Here is a 16,077-nt window from a genome sequence, read left to right on the forward strand (position 1 = left end):
TCACAAACTCTATAGACCAAAAAAAACATGCAATTGGGATATTCATCGATCTAAAAAAAGCATTTGACACAATAAATCACGACATACTAATAAAAAAACTGGAACGTTACCGCATCCGGGGTATAGTTTTAAACTGGATTAAAAGTTACTTAAGGTTACTTAGGCAACAGTTTGTCAAATTTGGAGATTGTTGCTCCTCATGTTTGGACATCACTTGTGGTGTCCCCCAGGGGTCAGTGTTGGGGCCTAAGTTATTCATATTATATATTAATGACATTTGCAATGTATCAAAAGTATTGAAGCTTGTTTTGTTTGCTGATGATACAAATATCTTTTGTTCTGGTGATGATTTGCAGCAACTACTGGAGGTGATCACGTTAGAAATATGCAAATTAAAAATATGGTTCAACAGTAATAAATTAAACTTGAACAAAACTAAAATAATACTGTTTGGAAACAGCAATATAAACACAGAAACAAAGATTCAGATAGATGGGGTTAATATTGAGAGAGTTAATGAAAATACATTTCCTGGGATCACAATTGATGAAACACTCAGCTGGAAACCACACATAAGATATGTACATTCCCAAGTGTCAAGAAGCATTGCAATATTAAACAAAGCAAAACAGGCTCTAGATCATAAATCACTCCACATTCTTTACTGTTCTCTGGTTTCACCTTATTTAAGTTACTGTGCAGAGGTTTGGGGCAATAACTACAAATGTACAATACATTCACTATTTATTCTCCAAAAAAGGGCAATAAGGATAGTTCACAATGCTGGGTATCGGGATCATACAAACTCACTATTTTTACAGTCAGAAATATTAAGAAGAAGAAGAAAATGTGCAGATCTGGTGGAATTTCAAACTGCACAAATTATGTTCAAAGCAAAAAATAAGCAACTACCAGGAAATATACAAAAAATGTTAACTGAGAGAGAAGGAAGTTACAATTTAAGGGGATTATTTAATTTAAAAAATGTTAGGGTGCGCACAACCAAGAAAAGTATTTGTATTTCTGTCTGTGGGGTGAAGATATGGAACAGTGTGAATGATGAGCTCAAGGGATGTCCAAACATAAACCAATTCAAAAAGAGGTATAAGGATATGATTTTCACAAGGTACAGGGATGAAGGTGTTTGATTATAACCGGGTGTCTGTTTACTGTTTATTTATTGGTTTGTTATTTATATATATCAATAGTGAATTCATATTTTTTGTTACAATAAATAATTAGGTAAATAATGACATTATACATCTGATATATGAACATATTAGTAATGTATTTGTATTAAAACTATATATATATATATATATATGTACATACATACATACATACATACATATATATATATATATATATATATATATATATATATATATATATATATATATATATATATATATATAGGTAAGTTGAGGTAAATAATTATTGAGATTTATATAGGAAGCTGGAAAATAATTAAAAAATGACTTATGGATAGGGGGTGGGATTAAATAAGTTTGTACTTCTTCCCACTCCCTTTCCGATGTGTATACAGAGTCATCAAATATTCGACAATCTGTTACTGCATTATGCTTTCTATTTATGTAATTATTGTTTTCTGCATGACCTTCTCTTGTACATGTTCGAAATAAATCTAATCCAATCCAATCCAATCCAATCCAGGGGCTGTGTTGACTATCTACTATACGTAGTAATGTACAGCTAATTCAGTTTGCTCAAACCACCAGCACTTAGTTTGCCAACAGAGACTGTGGAAAAAACAGCGCCAACTAAGCAGTAACACACTGATGTTCAGAACTTTTAGCTGCGAACCACAGGCTCACAGAACTATCAGGAGAAAGTCCAAAACGGTCACACTGCCTGGACACTTCACAGAGATTTTCAGCCACACCGCCATTAAACAATGCTGAACAGCAGCCACATTGAGAACAAGCTAACGTTAGCCCGACTGCAACACCAACGTAACACAACGTCACAGTAACCGCAGATATCTTAGCAATGTGAAACAAATACAGCAGAAATTAAGCTGGGGTAATTACCTCTCGAGCAGAACTCAGCATCACTTTAAATCCTTTCAGGTCCTGTAGCTCTCTCCACCTCGGAAATGCTGCTCCAATGTTTACTCTGGTTTCATTTCTGTCTCTGTCCAACTCTTTCTTTTATGCTTGCTTTTCCTCATTTCTCTTCTTCGGTTTAACGGTCCTGTAGTGTAAGCCGTAGTTGGCAATGGAGGGGTGGGCATTTTTTTCAGTCTTCGTGGTTGTTTTTAAGCTTTTGTGGACACAGACCGGCTGACACTGCGCAAACTGAAGAAATTGAGCTCAGCCGTGTGAGCATGCGCGGAGGAGTGGCGCTGCGCAGCGTGTGATTGGCAGCAGCCTGAGAGACTGCTAGGCTCTGATTGGTTGTTGTGTTTCCGGTGCGTTGGATTCTTACAAATGCCATTAGGGGCAGTAGGAGGAGCCAGAGGAACATGATTTTTTACAGATTATCTCTCTCAAGTACTAATGCATGTTTAAAGTGACAGTTTGAGCAAATATGACAAAAAGTTTGTTTTAATAATGTTACATACTACAGCTTTAAGCTGCACAAACATTCAAAAAACGTTTGTGGTGCTAAAAAGTACCACATTGACATGTTAAGAAGGTTAAAAACTCAACTTTTTGTTAACAATCATGAGGTGATGATACATTCAGAAAAGACCAGGGTTTATTTAAATCCCTGTCAAAGTACAAGATGTTTACCCTTATTAATAAAAAAACATGATTGGATGTCTTGTTGGGTGATTATAACATGTTCAGGCTTCGTTCAGTTTGCAGACATCATGTTAAACTTCTTCCTGGGTTCTAAAGTTCACGTTTTCGAGAAGATGCCAAGCTGCCAAGTTGTTAAGTGTTCCTGTGCAGCTTTAAATAAGCAGTGGTATCTTTGTGTCACTTTTCTAAAATACTGTGCTGAAATGTCTGCTCTTTCACAGCAGTCTCATTAGCTGGCGCCATGAAAGCGATGCAGGGAAGAGGAAATCCAGGTGAAAGTCTTCCTTCTCGACTCAACGCTCATTGAGCTGGAAAGCCTAAAGCGTCTTCATCAGGGATTATTTCAATCTCTTAGGACACTAGAAAGAGTCCGTCATGTGGATTCATTCTTAATCGTTGTCGTGAATTATATCAAACTAATGAGTGGTATTTGGACTCAAACAAACTTAAGTTCTGCTCTGTGTGTGTACGTCTGGATGTATGCGTCACAGAAAAACCCTTAGAAAGGTTGATTAAGTGATTTTTTTTTTAGCGGTAGCACACAAAATCACTGTCTGCCTGAAGGCGTCTGATAGGTGATGGTATTCTTCGACCATTAGACTCACTTGCCCAAGAATATTATTATTGATTTTGATCTTGAGCTACGGCTTATTGAATGCAGCAACTTGTTTTTTCAACAGCAAACAGCAGTAGTGGGAGCTATCGTTCAGCGCTAATGACATCATTTTGCAAGGATGCCTTTTCTCTCCCCTGAACGGGCGCTGTAAATATATTTATTTATCTCTTTCACAGGCAAGTTCGAGGGGGGAGAGGAGATTACCTGTCCAGATTATGCCGGATGATTAATGGTTGTTTGGGCACGGCGAGATAATGCGCATTTGATTTAATGACTAAAATGAATCGCTTCTTTGCAACTTGCAACTTCAAATAGCTTCTTGGGATGCGGGGGAGAAAAGTGTCTGAATTTCTAAACAGCAGAAAGATTAAAATACAAAAATAGGCTAAATAGACCTATACTTTATGCATTATTGACAGTAATGGCTTCTCCAGGCTCATTTCTGGGGAAAAAATATGAAAGTGACTTTCACATGAGGAGAAGAAAACATTTATGAGTCAGATTCATATGTTGCCTACAATTTAGAAGCCATGTATGCGAGTATGTGTTTAATAGTATCCCTATTATGGCTGTTTTAATGCAGCTTTTTACATGATCTTTGTAAATGCAATATACATGCAAATTTAGTGTCTTGTGTGGGCCAATTCTGTTCCGTTATTTCATGTCTCTGGCCTTCGTTTTTAAAGTGTGTCCATCTTCGTTGGCACAAGTCGGCCCTTGTCTGTGGCATTTCAACCGATTGAGAATTCTGAACCAGCAGCAGCAAAGCCTGTTGGTGAGTGAAATCACTCTGACTGGCTGTTCAGCTAAGCGAGTCGGTACATGAGAAGAGAAACAGAAGTGGAAAAAAAAAAGCAAGCAACAACTTTCTTTTCTTTCTACTTTCACAAGCAAAACACTAAGGGGCTGACAGGGTTGTTGAAGTGCAACTTCTTGGCCCGGACACAGGAGACGCTACAGTCGGCCTTTGTCGCTACTTTAAGTTTGGGCGCGTCTGGGGTCTACACACTTCAAAGGAAGACACAAGTGCTGCTCAGCTGTTTCAGCAACTTTCAAGAGGACTGTGCTGCTGACTGGTGACAGTTATAGTCAACTAATATTGACTGAGGTCAGCTTGTATTTACAGGTTTGTACGGCAGAATTAAAAATATATATTTTAGTCAGACAACTCACGTTTGTGATCGTTTGAAATGTTTATTGCAGCAGCAGAATATAGCTTGTGTTTGCCGTCTAGGCTCCGATCTCATCACTCCTCGCAGATTTATTTTACATGCAGAAATTTGAGGAGTGATGAGATAATATCTTGAACCCTCTACCCGGAGCCTGCAGGGGGATGCTTGGGTGGTGGTGGGGCTGAAAGTATGAGCGCAGAACTCGTGCAGGGCAGCGGTGGCAATGACAGAACAGAGGGAGAGACGAGAAATCTTGCAGCTTAAATAGAGCGCCAAATTGAGAGGAAGTGTTTGTCAGATGATTGTGGAGAATGACGCATGTCAAGTGTGAAATCAGTGCAACACTGTTGTCTTCTTGTTCGTAATGCTTAATTAGTTTATATGCTTATTGCATCAACCAGCCTGACTTTAGTGTGGAATATCTAATAGGGGACAAGGTTGGCTGGTGGGTTGAAATGCAGTTCATGCTCCCCGCTACAAACTGTTTCTCAAACCATCAGAGGCTGGCAACAAAAAGAAGCTTGAGCCTTCATGCAGATAGTGTTTGTTCCCGCAGCAGAGCCCGAAGCTAATTTCCATCAGTGCTCCCATGTTCTTACAACTGTTCCCTCCGTGGTGCATTCCTGCCACATTAGTGGCATTTATTTTAACTGAGCCAAGAGGCTGCAGTTAGCTCAGACAACCAGAAGTGATGGACCAGAGCTCTGCATCAGGCCTGCAGTTAGTCCGCCCCATGAGAGGAAGACTGCTAATAAATGAGTCACTCCAGCTGGTTTGCTCCATGGTGGCTGTGCAGCAGCGAGTTGAAGAGCTTTAACCGGAGCAACACAAACACGTCTGGTATGATTACTGTGTAATCTCTATCCAGGGATCAACTGTTTTATCTCTTGTATGATTTAGGTTCTTGTGCATGTCTTCAACGATTGCAATTACCTTTCTGGGTGATACATCCCGCCACATTTCCTGTCACAGTATTTTACAAACCAGCCATATTGAATCTTTTGCAGGGAAAGAAAAACACATTGAGGTCAACCACCTCATTGTGTCAAGTCGTTATTAGTTTGTAAGTATGAAAAAACATTTGGCATAAATGTTTCATACAATAAGAAGAAATGGTTGCAAAAATCTGACATGGCAGCTTCAAATTCCTTTAGTCACTTTGAAGCAATAAGGGGAATAAAAAAACACAAGCCCTAAGGCTGGAGGTTGTTTTTTATCATGCTCTGTAAGGATATTAGTGTGGGCCTGTAGGTTGGTATTTCTCCAACTGTGAATAAGTCTGTAAAAAAGTTCTGCCTGGCACAGCATAGCACATTATTGGAGTATCAGGCAGGTTGCTTATTTAAACCATAGACTGTATAAAAAGATGGATGACATGACAGCTCCTTAAAAGTGAAGCCAAAACATTTCGGGCGCCCCCTGCTGACTGGCTGCAGTATAGGTCATAAAGCCCGCCTCATCCATGTTAACAGATGGGACATGAGTCAATCTATAAAATCAAAATACATGCCCGATAAATTTTTCTGTTTCTGTCACTATAGTTAGTTCTTATCATGCTGATATATGTCCAAGTGTTCATTTTTCTGACAAGTTTATTTTTAATTAGTTATTTGATGCTGTCAAAATGATGATTGACAGCTCTGTTGACATATTCGGCTCCTGCAGCCGATCAGTTTCAGGTGAGCAGAGCGGAGGACGATCCGCGAGTAGAAACGTAACTAAAACAATCACTACAGTTTTGAAGTTTTTAAGTTTCCATACCTGTGAACGTTAACCTCAGACCAACACAGAGAAGCTGTTCTGCTGTTAAACACGCCGGTTAAGTCTAAGTCTTAAGTTAAGTCTGTGTTTGGGTCAGCGGAAGTGGCTACCGCCGATTCACTCGCCGATCTCTACTGCGCAGTCTCTGGCTCCGTATGACGTCACCATCGCAAGATGGCAGCACCTATCGCAGGGGCTATTTTGGCATCAATTACGTACAATGGGAACAGATGGAGACGCGTTGTCATCTATATATACAGTCTTTGATTTACACAATCATTTAAAGATCTACTCGTTAGCTTGCGAGCATTAAAACATCAATAGAGGTGAGTGAGAAGTGGCGGAGGCGATGTGAGGATTTGTTTCCCTCCAAGGGTCTTCTTCACTCTCAGGTAGCTCGTCATTACCACTTTCACATGTCTTGTGTTTGCACCTTAAGTGTAGTCAATACTGCACATATGCTAAACAAATAATAAGCATCAAGAAAATGTAACGTGTTTGCAGTTTTTTGTTGTTGTCATCATCACCTCCCACAGCATGTGGATAATTGGAAAAAACACCTTTGAGGCAGCACAGTTTTTGGCACCATGCAGGTAGAGTGTTAAGATTGATGCCGACACTGATACTTCCATCGCAACGTGTTTGAATCCGCCCCATTTCCAGCACATCTGAAACACAATAGCAGCCTTACTACACAGGTGATGTTTCACCGTTAATCCCGTCAAGTGAATGAGCTAAACTTGCTAAACGAGGCTGTTTGCGTTGGGAGCCATGGTTGTATCCTAAAGTCATGCAGAAGATGTTAATGCAGAATTCAGAGCACACTGACAAGCATGTGTCATCTGTATTAGAGATGTCCTTAAAAACTGTTTTTAAAATGTTCATTTTCAGGCCTCTTACACTTACTGTGAGGTCCACACAGTTATACTAAGAGATGATATTAACATCAGGTGTTCATTATTCATTCTAAAATCATCTCACCTCATCTTTAATTCCTTTAGTTCTTAAACCCTATGATGATTTGACTGTATGGCAATGATCTCCGCAAACACGCTGTTAATGTCACCAAATGTCATCAGCCTATAAATAGACCTACATTGAGAAATCGACTGAACAATTACGGCAGACAGGACGTCGTCAATGCGTCACTACAACCACTAAACAAATTTCATACAGCAGGTACAGACCTTTTCAGTTTCTCATATGAGGCCCTGTAGCTGCAGGATTTGTAATTCTAATCCCAGTCTACTCACAAGGCCTCTGCCTGTGGCGCTTTATGTTGTTGTACCAAGTTGTATAAACTTCAGAAAGGCATAAACAGACTTAACTTTGTACATACATTTTTGATAACTCATAAATACCACCAGACAGCAGCTAATGCTAACATTCAACCACTTCCTTGCTTATATTACCGTTAGCTTGTAATTTATGCCTTTTCTATCTTGTTGTACAATACTATCAAAAGGTTATGTTAGCATTTAATCACTTCCTTGTATTACTGTTAGCTAGTAATTTACGCCTTTTCCTTCGTATTACGCAACACTAGTGCAACACTATCAAAGGGTTATGCTAGCATTCTACCACTACCTTGCTTACATTAAGATTAGCTAGGAATTTACACCTTTCTTATCGTATTGTACACCACTATCAAAGGGTAATGTTAACATTGAGCCAATTCCTAGCTACTTATATTAGCTAGTATACCTAAATACAGACATTAGCTGTTTTCTGATGGTAGCTAATGGGTTAACAAATGTATGGTTTTACCTTGCAAACTGTTCCTCCAGATTTCACTACCCATTGTCTTTCAGTTGTGAGTCTATCAGGAGACAGTGAAACGATTCCCCGAGTTCATAAAACTTACAACCTAAAGACAGCACATTATTATATATATTACAGAATTCAAGCCTTCCACCCTTCATGTGATGTCAGGGGAAAAGGGCTGCTCTGTGATTATGGTAAATTGGCCTCAACTGATGAGTTGTCGGTTGGGGATCTCCCTCTTTTCTTGTTGGTCTCATATTGTAAAGGAAATTCTCTTTACTTGAAGATAGCAATAAATAAATCAAATGCTCTGACAAAAAAAAGAAAAATCTAGTATCTGTTACAGGACTCTCTCTGCCATTTTTGTGCGATTAGCTTTCTAGCATTAGCTAGCGATGCTGGATTACTAGGTAGTTACATAACCAGGTAAGATATCCAATAGTTTCATTTGGTCCAAAATAAAGGATAGATGAAGTGATAACAGTCCCGTGACAGCCGCAGATACTTGCTTTCTTATATTCTTGTAAAAGCATTGGATTAAGTGTTTGGTGTCAGGAGGTAAAAATAATTTCAACAAAAAAAGCCTTTCATATACTACTAATGATAAATAACAATTATATGCCTACCTTCGCTTGAATGCTCTTCACTTTCCCCTTATCTTTTAAAAGTTGTTCTTTTCCAACAATGTTCAGTAATGCGTCAACAAAAGCTCACACCTGGGAACAGAACAGTACAAGGTCTAATTGTAGGCCAGGACAAAGCTGTTAAAGGATAAATGCAATGGCCTCTCCGTACTTTCCCCTTTTTTTCAAGGGGTTTCAAGGTGTTTGAGTAATCAGAATGACAAAGAACGCTCTGTGAAGGAAGAGGACAATTGCACAAGCTACACGAGTATCATGAAAGAGTTGTGTACAGTTTGACATATCCTGTTCTTTCCTGTTCAGTGGTGTTTCATCCAAAGCGTTCAACCTAATTTAGCCTTTATATGTGCACTGTGAGTTAAAGAGATTAATATTATTCTGCACAGTTATGAGTCCTTATGAAACATTTCTTAAAACAACTTTTACTTTAGACTTTGTGAACTTAGTATTTCCAATTAGAATATTCTACCAAAACATTTGAGGTCCTAAGAGACAGGTTTGATCTTTTGGTTTTGGTTTTTTAGCTCAGTGTTATATCATTTCTTGAGATGAGAGTTTAATTATGTCATCATAATAACCTAATTTTATTGTAACGAATAGCAAACAACGTCAGCCAAGTAAAAAAATATGAGACGGAAGAAAATCGTGTGCAGCCACGTGGCCTTCAATGAAAAGAAAAGGCAACAGGATGCTCATAAAACTGATTTCTTCTCAATTTAATCAGTTCAGTTATAGGGACTATGTGGGTGTTTACATTCACTGCAGGCTTTTATTGGCTTCGCTGAAGTGATTTAGTGTTTTGGGTGGATTAGATTGGACTCTAAGAATCACTATCTAAATTCTGTCAGCTCCCATTTAGTTATTCTACTTGTCTATAAAAATGAAAAACATTTGAATTATTAAACCAGGATGTAAGGGGAATATATGGTATGCTCCTCCTGCCAACCAACAGACATTTCCATGCTCTGCTGTTTGGAAGCGTCTGCTCCTCTGAAACAAAACTATATCTCTGATGAGAATCCCATCCTGCCCTCTGGATATTATTCAAATTAAACTCCCCTAAACAGATCCCTGGAACACATGGTCAAAACACGTTATCAATCTTTAATTGTCACTTGGCGTCGAGTTTGTCTTATTTTCGACATGTTTTGAATTCTTTCTAAAACAAGAAAATAACAAGAATTTGGATTTTGCCCCCCAGCAATCGGAGACCTACAGAATCTCAAAACTCCTTATTTATCAGAAGTTTTTCCAGTCAGTGGTTGTATTTCATTATTAATAAGCACAACATTTCAGTCTGGTTTTGGAGCACTGCAGTGCAGGAGGGCTGCCCTCCTTAACGCTGAGACATTTTTCTCCGTGCTGCCGCTACTAATACTTGTAGTCTCAGGGCACCATTTTAAACCTAGAACATGGAATTCAACTTAATGTCCTGAACAGTGATTTGTTACCAAAGACAGCGGTCTCAAGTGGTTCAGATCACACCTTGCTGTTAGGTCACTTTCTGGTATTTTAGGGACTCCATCATCCTCTGCACTCGGTGTGTTGGTTTCCCTGAGCGGACCACACTCATGGTGTTGTGAACAAAACAGCTGAAGGCAAATAAGGCCTAAACATGAACAGAGGACTGTTTTGCTGTTTGATATTTTCTGTATTAGCACAACTTACAGGCTGGCATAATTGCTGGCACATAGAAGCTGTGTTTAAACTGTTACAGAGCAGGAAAGCTGTTGTAATGATTACAGTTTTTGCATTTGCAGTACATTGCTGATTACAGCAGTTTTTAGGAGTTCTGGGCTGTGTCCAGAACCATTCCTCTTAGACACTTGTCAGTTTACATTAAGCTCCATCGTTGGTATGTGTGGAGTTTTACAATGGGATTTTTTGCTATAATAAAAAGTGCTGAAAGGGGAACAGTAGATGAGATGTTACTGCTGTAAAAGATGTGGTGACTGTTTAGAAATTGTTGATATTTTTGTTTAGAGCAATATGATATCATGTCAGATGTTTTCTCAGATTGGCTGTTCAATATAAAAACACAACATGAATACCGTATCTCGTCATCAAAAACAGTGAAACTTTTTAGTTACACCATAACAGTCATATAGGGGCGGCTGTGGCTCAGCGGTAGAGTCGGTCGTCTTTCAATCGGAAGGTCGGAGGTTTGATCCCCAGCTCCCTCAGGCTACATGTCGAAGTGTCCTTGGGCAAGACACTGAACCCCAAATTGCTCCCGGTGGCATAGCCAACGGGTATGAATGTGATATCTGATTGACAGTTGGGCACTTTACGTAGCAGCCTCTGCCATCAGTGTGTGAATGTGTGCGTGAATGGGTGAATGTGACATGTAGTGTAAAAGCAGCTTTGAATGGTCGCAAAGACTAGAAAAGCGCTATATAAGTACAGTCCATTTACCATTTCATTCATATTATTTCCAGGACATAACCTCTTTATTAAAAGCAGACTACCTAATTATTCAAAATAACATTATCAAATTAAAAAATATATTATATTACATACATATGGGTGAAAAACGTGTCCTTGTAAAGTAAAAATTATAGTTTTAGTGATCATTTGTGAAGAATATAAATAATATGAATAACTTAATTATTTCCATAATTATACAGAAAAGTTAGCATCTAAGCTCTTAAAACTTTTACCAATGGAGACTTAAGCTTACATAGCAACACAAAGTAGCCAGTTGATCTAGTAGCTTAGTTAGCAATTTAGAAAACTTTTACATTGTCATCAGAAATGCAAATGTGTGCTCCTACCTTTAAGTAGTTGGCTGTGTGAACCCACTTTCTACTTTTTTGTAGCTAGCAAATGCAACCTGAAGATAAGAAACAAAACAGGAAATGGAACACAGCAAAAGGTAGCTGGGTTTGATATGTGAAGGAAGTGGTCATTGAACACAGTTGACAACATTTCTTTTAATTTCAGACATCAGAACCCATCCCAGAGTAGCTACACCTGATTTCTGTACAAAGTCTTCTGTTGTTTGCTAATCTACGGCTTATGGATGGCTAGCTTGTTGTCAGTCTGGCTCAGGCAATGCAACAAAAACAAAGAGATATAATTAACAAAAAAAATGTATTCAACCGTGGAGGTAATCTACTATCACAGTGGTATCGATATCTCCCTCTTTGGCTAGCTAGCTAACTAAGCAGCTAGCTAGCAAGCTTAGTATTTCTCTTGGTGGTGGCTAACAATGTGTGACTGTGGAATCCCATGCAAACCAGCTGACATCAAACTGCCTCTTTAAACTTAGGGAAATAAACCTCACAATAACTTTATTTTGAAGTTAGTGTCAATTGGTGTGGGCAGGTTTGCTGCTACAGCTGCAGCTAAATAGACTGTATAAGGGGAGCTGATTTATAATTTGTTATCATTTGATTAGGAAAGAGGAACCTTTAAGGCTAGTTGGATGTTGTGAACCAGAAGAGTTCTGCCTCTTAGATTTTAAATGTGAAGGTTAATAGAGGGAAGCAGGAGAGTTAATGAATGGACTGTAGCCAAGGGGTGTGGCATCAATGGAATTATTAATGAAAAAAGTGAGGTGCAAAAATAAATTGGTTCCTCTGATTAAACTTTTGCTAAGCTCCATTTATTTTGTCACAGCTTCACAGGATGTATGACCATAAAAACAGCAGCGCTAGCGGCTGAACTCACTTAAAATGATGCTTTAGAGATACGTAATGAAAAAGATGAAACTAAAAGCAGAGAATTCAAACTTTTTCTTATTCAACTCACAAAAACACATTTAGGCTGCTTCAGCACAACCTTGGTCAACTGTGTTAAACCTTCTGCCTGAAAATGTGTGATCTGAATCTCACTTTATATGTAAATAGACCTGATTAATTCAGTCAATAGATACCGATAAGGAACACATTGTTTCAGGTTGTGCTGACCCTTAAGAAAATTATGCTGCCTTATTTAGTTTTGCATAGACGGGGGAAACTTTTAATTGATTCCTGTGAAGTCAAAACCATTTTACCATCAGTTTCAAGCCAACAACTGAGGAGCAAAGCTATATTATACTTTTCTTCTAGCAAACATTCTTTTAAAATTAATTTGGTTATTCTTGTTTAAAGTGCTGTTCCCATCAGTAATTACTGTCATGAAGTGCTTGTTTAAATCCCATTGCCCTTAAAAGACATAAGACTTAACAAAATAGTTACCAATTATTATAGGTAGTTTCAAAAAGTTAGTTTTTCAAAAGTTAGGGATTTTCTTGGGGGCAAAATTGGGGCGTGAAAGTCATTTTGACCTAATGACTTTGACCTCTATCCTACACACACTTTTTTTCTCTCTTTTTACAAGGTCACCCGACTGCTTGGCACATCAAAAAGTTAAGCTTGAGGGGTGCCTCCAGAGTAGGTGCTAGAGGGGTTCATAGAAGATTACATTTTGAAGCGTAGGGCCATTGACCGAGCTGCAATATTTGACTTGGTGGGATTGAGAAAAGCAAAAGATATCAATCAATGTTAGGAACTTAGAGATACATATACAAAGAATAGATTAAAAGATTAAATGGAGACAATTTATCTTCTTGGGTTATGAAAAAAGGTTAATTTTACTCCCTGATTAGGAACTGGAGAAAAATGTGTTTTCACTTCACACTTCCAGCACTTCAACATTTGAAACCGGGTTTCTGATTTAAAGTGGATTTTTGGAAGGGATTCTGCAGCTCCACTGTGAGCCTGAGAAACTTTCCTTCCTCATAAGGACAGACAGAATCATCCCTGCCTGAGGGCTTCATTTTATTTTGTAGTGCAAATTTTCACTATGAATCAAAGACTCCTTAAAAATTTAGTGTGTAACAAGTTTTTTCAGATGGTGAATTTAAAAAAGCATTTGGGTCATGCGAAAAAGGAGCTGACATGATGACAATCCATTGGCTGCCTTAGGGGTAAAAACCCCCCCTGCATACTGTAACTGAATATACTGACCCACTTGACACATGTTGCCTCACGCTGCATAGTTAGATATAATAATTACAGAGCCACCGACATGCTCTCATTGAAACATGCAAGTGTGTTTCCTCTGCCCTGCAACCACTCATTATGTGCGTCTGTATTCCTGAAACCGTGTGAAGATTAGTCGCTCTGCAGATGCACATGGATTTGCTCCTGGCTGATCCTGACACCAGCAAATTTATCATGCAAATAGGAGGAAAATGGAGAACAGTCCATGTTGACTGACAGGCTAATCTAGGCACTGTGTGCATGTTGTGGCTGTTGGAATCTAGATATGTCTTTTCCTTTTTCCCTGATTTGTTTTGATGGTTTTTTTTTCTTATTGATGTACTGCAACAACACATCTACTGCGTGATTCTTGTCGATTTGTTTGAGAAAATTGAAAAATTTAGAGTCTGCAATGCTAGGCTGGAAGTAGAACAGTTCATGAAAGAATAGAATTGATAGAGTTGTTCCAATACTGATACCAGTATCAGCCTCCGAACAGATCTAAGTATCAGTATGGCCTCTGATACCCTAGATAGAGTTGTTCTGATTCTAATGCCGATACCAGTATCAGTATGGCCAGCGAGACCGGTATCAGTATGGTTTCAGATACCAGTATCAGCCTCCAAACACATGCCAGTATCAGTATGGCCACTAATACTGATACCGGTATCAGTATGGCTTCGATACCAGTATCGGTATCAGCCTCCAAAACAGATTCCAGTATCAATATGGCTTCGGATACCAATATCAGTATCAGTATCGGCCCCCGAAACTGATGCCAGTATCAGTATAACCTGGATAGAGTTGTTCTAATACCAGAATGCCTTATGCCTCTGATACCGATACCGATACCAGTATCAGTATGGCCTCTGATATTGATACCAGTATCAGTATGGCTTCGATACTAGTATCAATATCAGCCTCCAAAACAGATTCCAGTATCAGTATGGCCTCCGATACCGATACCAATATCAGTATGGTCTCTGATACCGATACCAGGTCTCTGATACCGACACCAGTAGCAGTATGGCCTGTGATACCAATACCAGTATCAGTGTGGTTTCAGATACCGATAACACTATCAGTTTGGCCTCTGAAACCGATACCAGTATCAGCATGGCTTCCAATTCTTAAACCAGTACTAGTATCTACCTGTGATACAGATACCAGTATCGGCAAACCAACACTGATACCAGCGATATTGGCCTTGATAATGATACCAGTATCAGTATTGGCCTCCGATACTGCCTAAAATGTGGAATCATTGAGTATTCCAGGCAATGTGCCAATCCAATACCATAACCATACCAATACGCCCCGAAACTGAACTGGTTCGAGGTAAATTATTGCGTGTATGAATAACAAACAACAACAGTGTGGGGCTGCCACAAAGTGTAAACTGAGTCAAAGCTATTTTTTTTTAATTACACTAGTATGGAAGGAGTACTCATTATTGGCAAATACTCAAGTCTAGTTATTCAAATCTGTATCTGAACAGAGTAAATGGCATCTCGACAGCTCTACCTCTGAAGGACAACATCAGGTGATCATAAATAGTCTGGTGCAGAAATAACCCATAAAAAGCCCAGTATCTCTGTCAAGGATAAGCTGTTCTTTCTTACTTCTACTTTTTCAAAAGGAAAGAGTCTGAGGTTCTGCCGTGCTGACAGCTTTCTCTTCCTGCCTCTCTCTATCTATCTCAGAGTTGATCAAGTTCAAACCACCTTTCGAAAGCAAAGCACCACTGCTTTTTATTTGTGTGCTTGTTATCTATATGCCCAGCTGATGGAGCTGCGGGGGTGTCTGCGCAGACAGGAGGGCACAGGGTGGTAACAGAAAGATGTTGACACACTAGCATGCGTGCATGATAGCATAGAGAACGCACACAAATGTTCAGAGTATCTGGGCTCACTGGCACTGAACTGGCGTAGAGTTCAGATGAGGTTTGATTGGGAAGTCCGGCCTGGCAGTCCAGAGCTTTTGGAGGATCAAGCTGTAGCTCTTATCTCTCTGGCCTGATGGTCTAACCTCTATTCCCTGCCATCAGTTTCTCACACACACACAGATATACAGACATGCAGTCACTGAAGTGATGGTCTTCACTGTCGCACTTTTTGCCATCTGACTGACTACAGCTGAAGCAATAAAGTGCAGTGCGGGACTTAAATCTCTTCTATGGTTTGGGGAGGAGAGAGGAAGAGAGAGCAGGCGCTCAGATTGTGAGAGTATTAGAAACTGCACATACCTACACACACACAGACTCCGCTTGTTGCACACACATATACAGTAACTGACTTGCACAAAAGGATCTGGGTTAATTAAAACACTTAGGGTCCATTGCTTTGTATTTTTTCACCAAGCTCCATCATAATTTCAAGATTTTTTTAA

Source organism: Semicossyphus pulcher, unplaced genomic scaffold (genome assembly GCF_022749685.1).
Source record: "Semicossyphus pulcher isolate SPU_LCO1_2020_fin unplaced genomic scaffold, fSemPul1.0.p SCAF_12, whole genome shotgun sequence".
Taxonomy (NCBI): domain Eukaryota; kingdom Metazoa; phylum Chordata; class Actinopteri; order Labriformes; family Labridae; genus Semicossyphus; species Semicossyphus pulcher.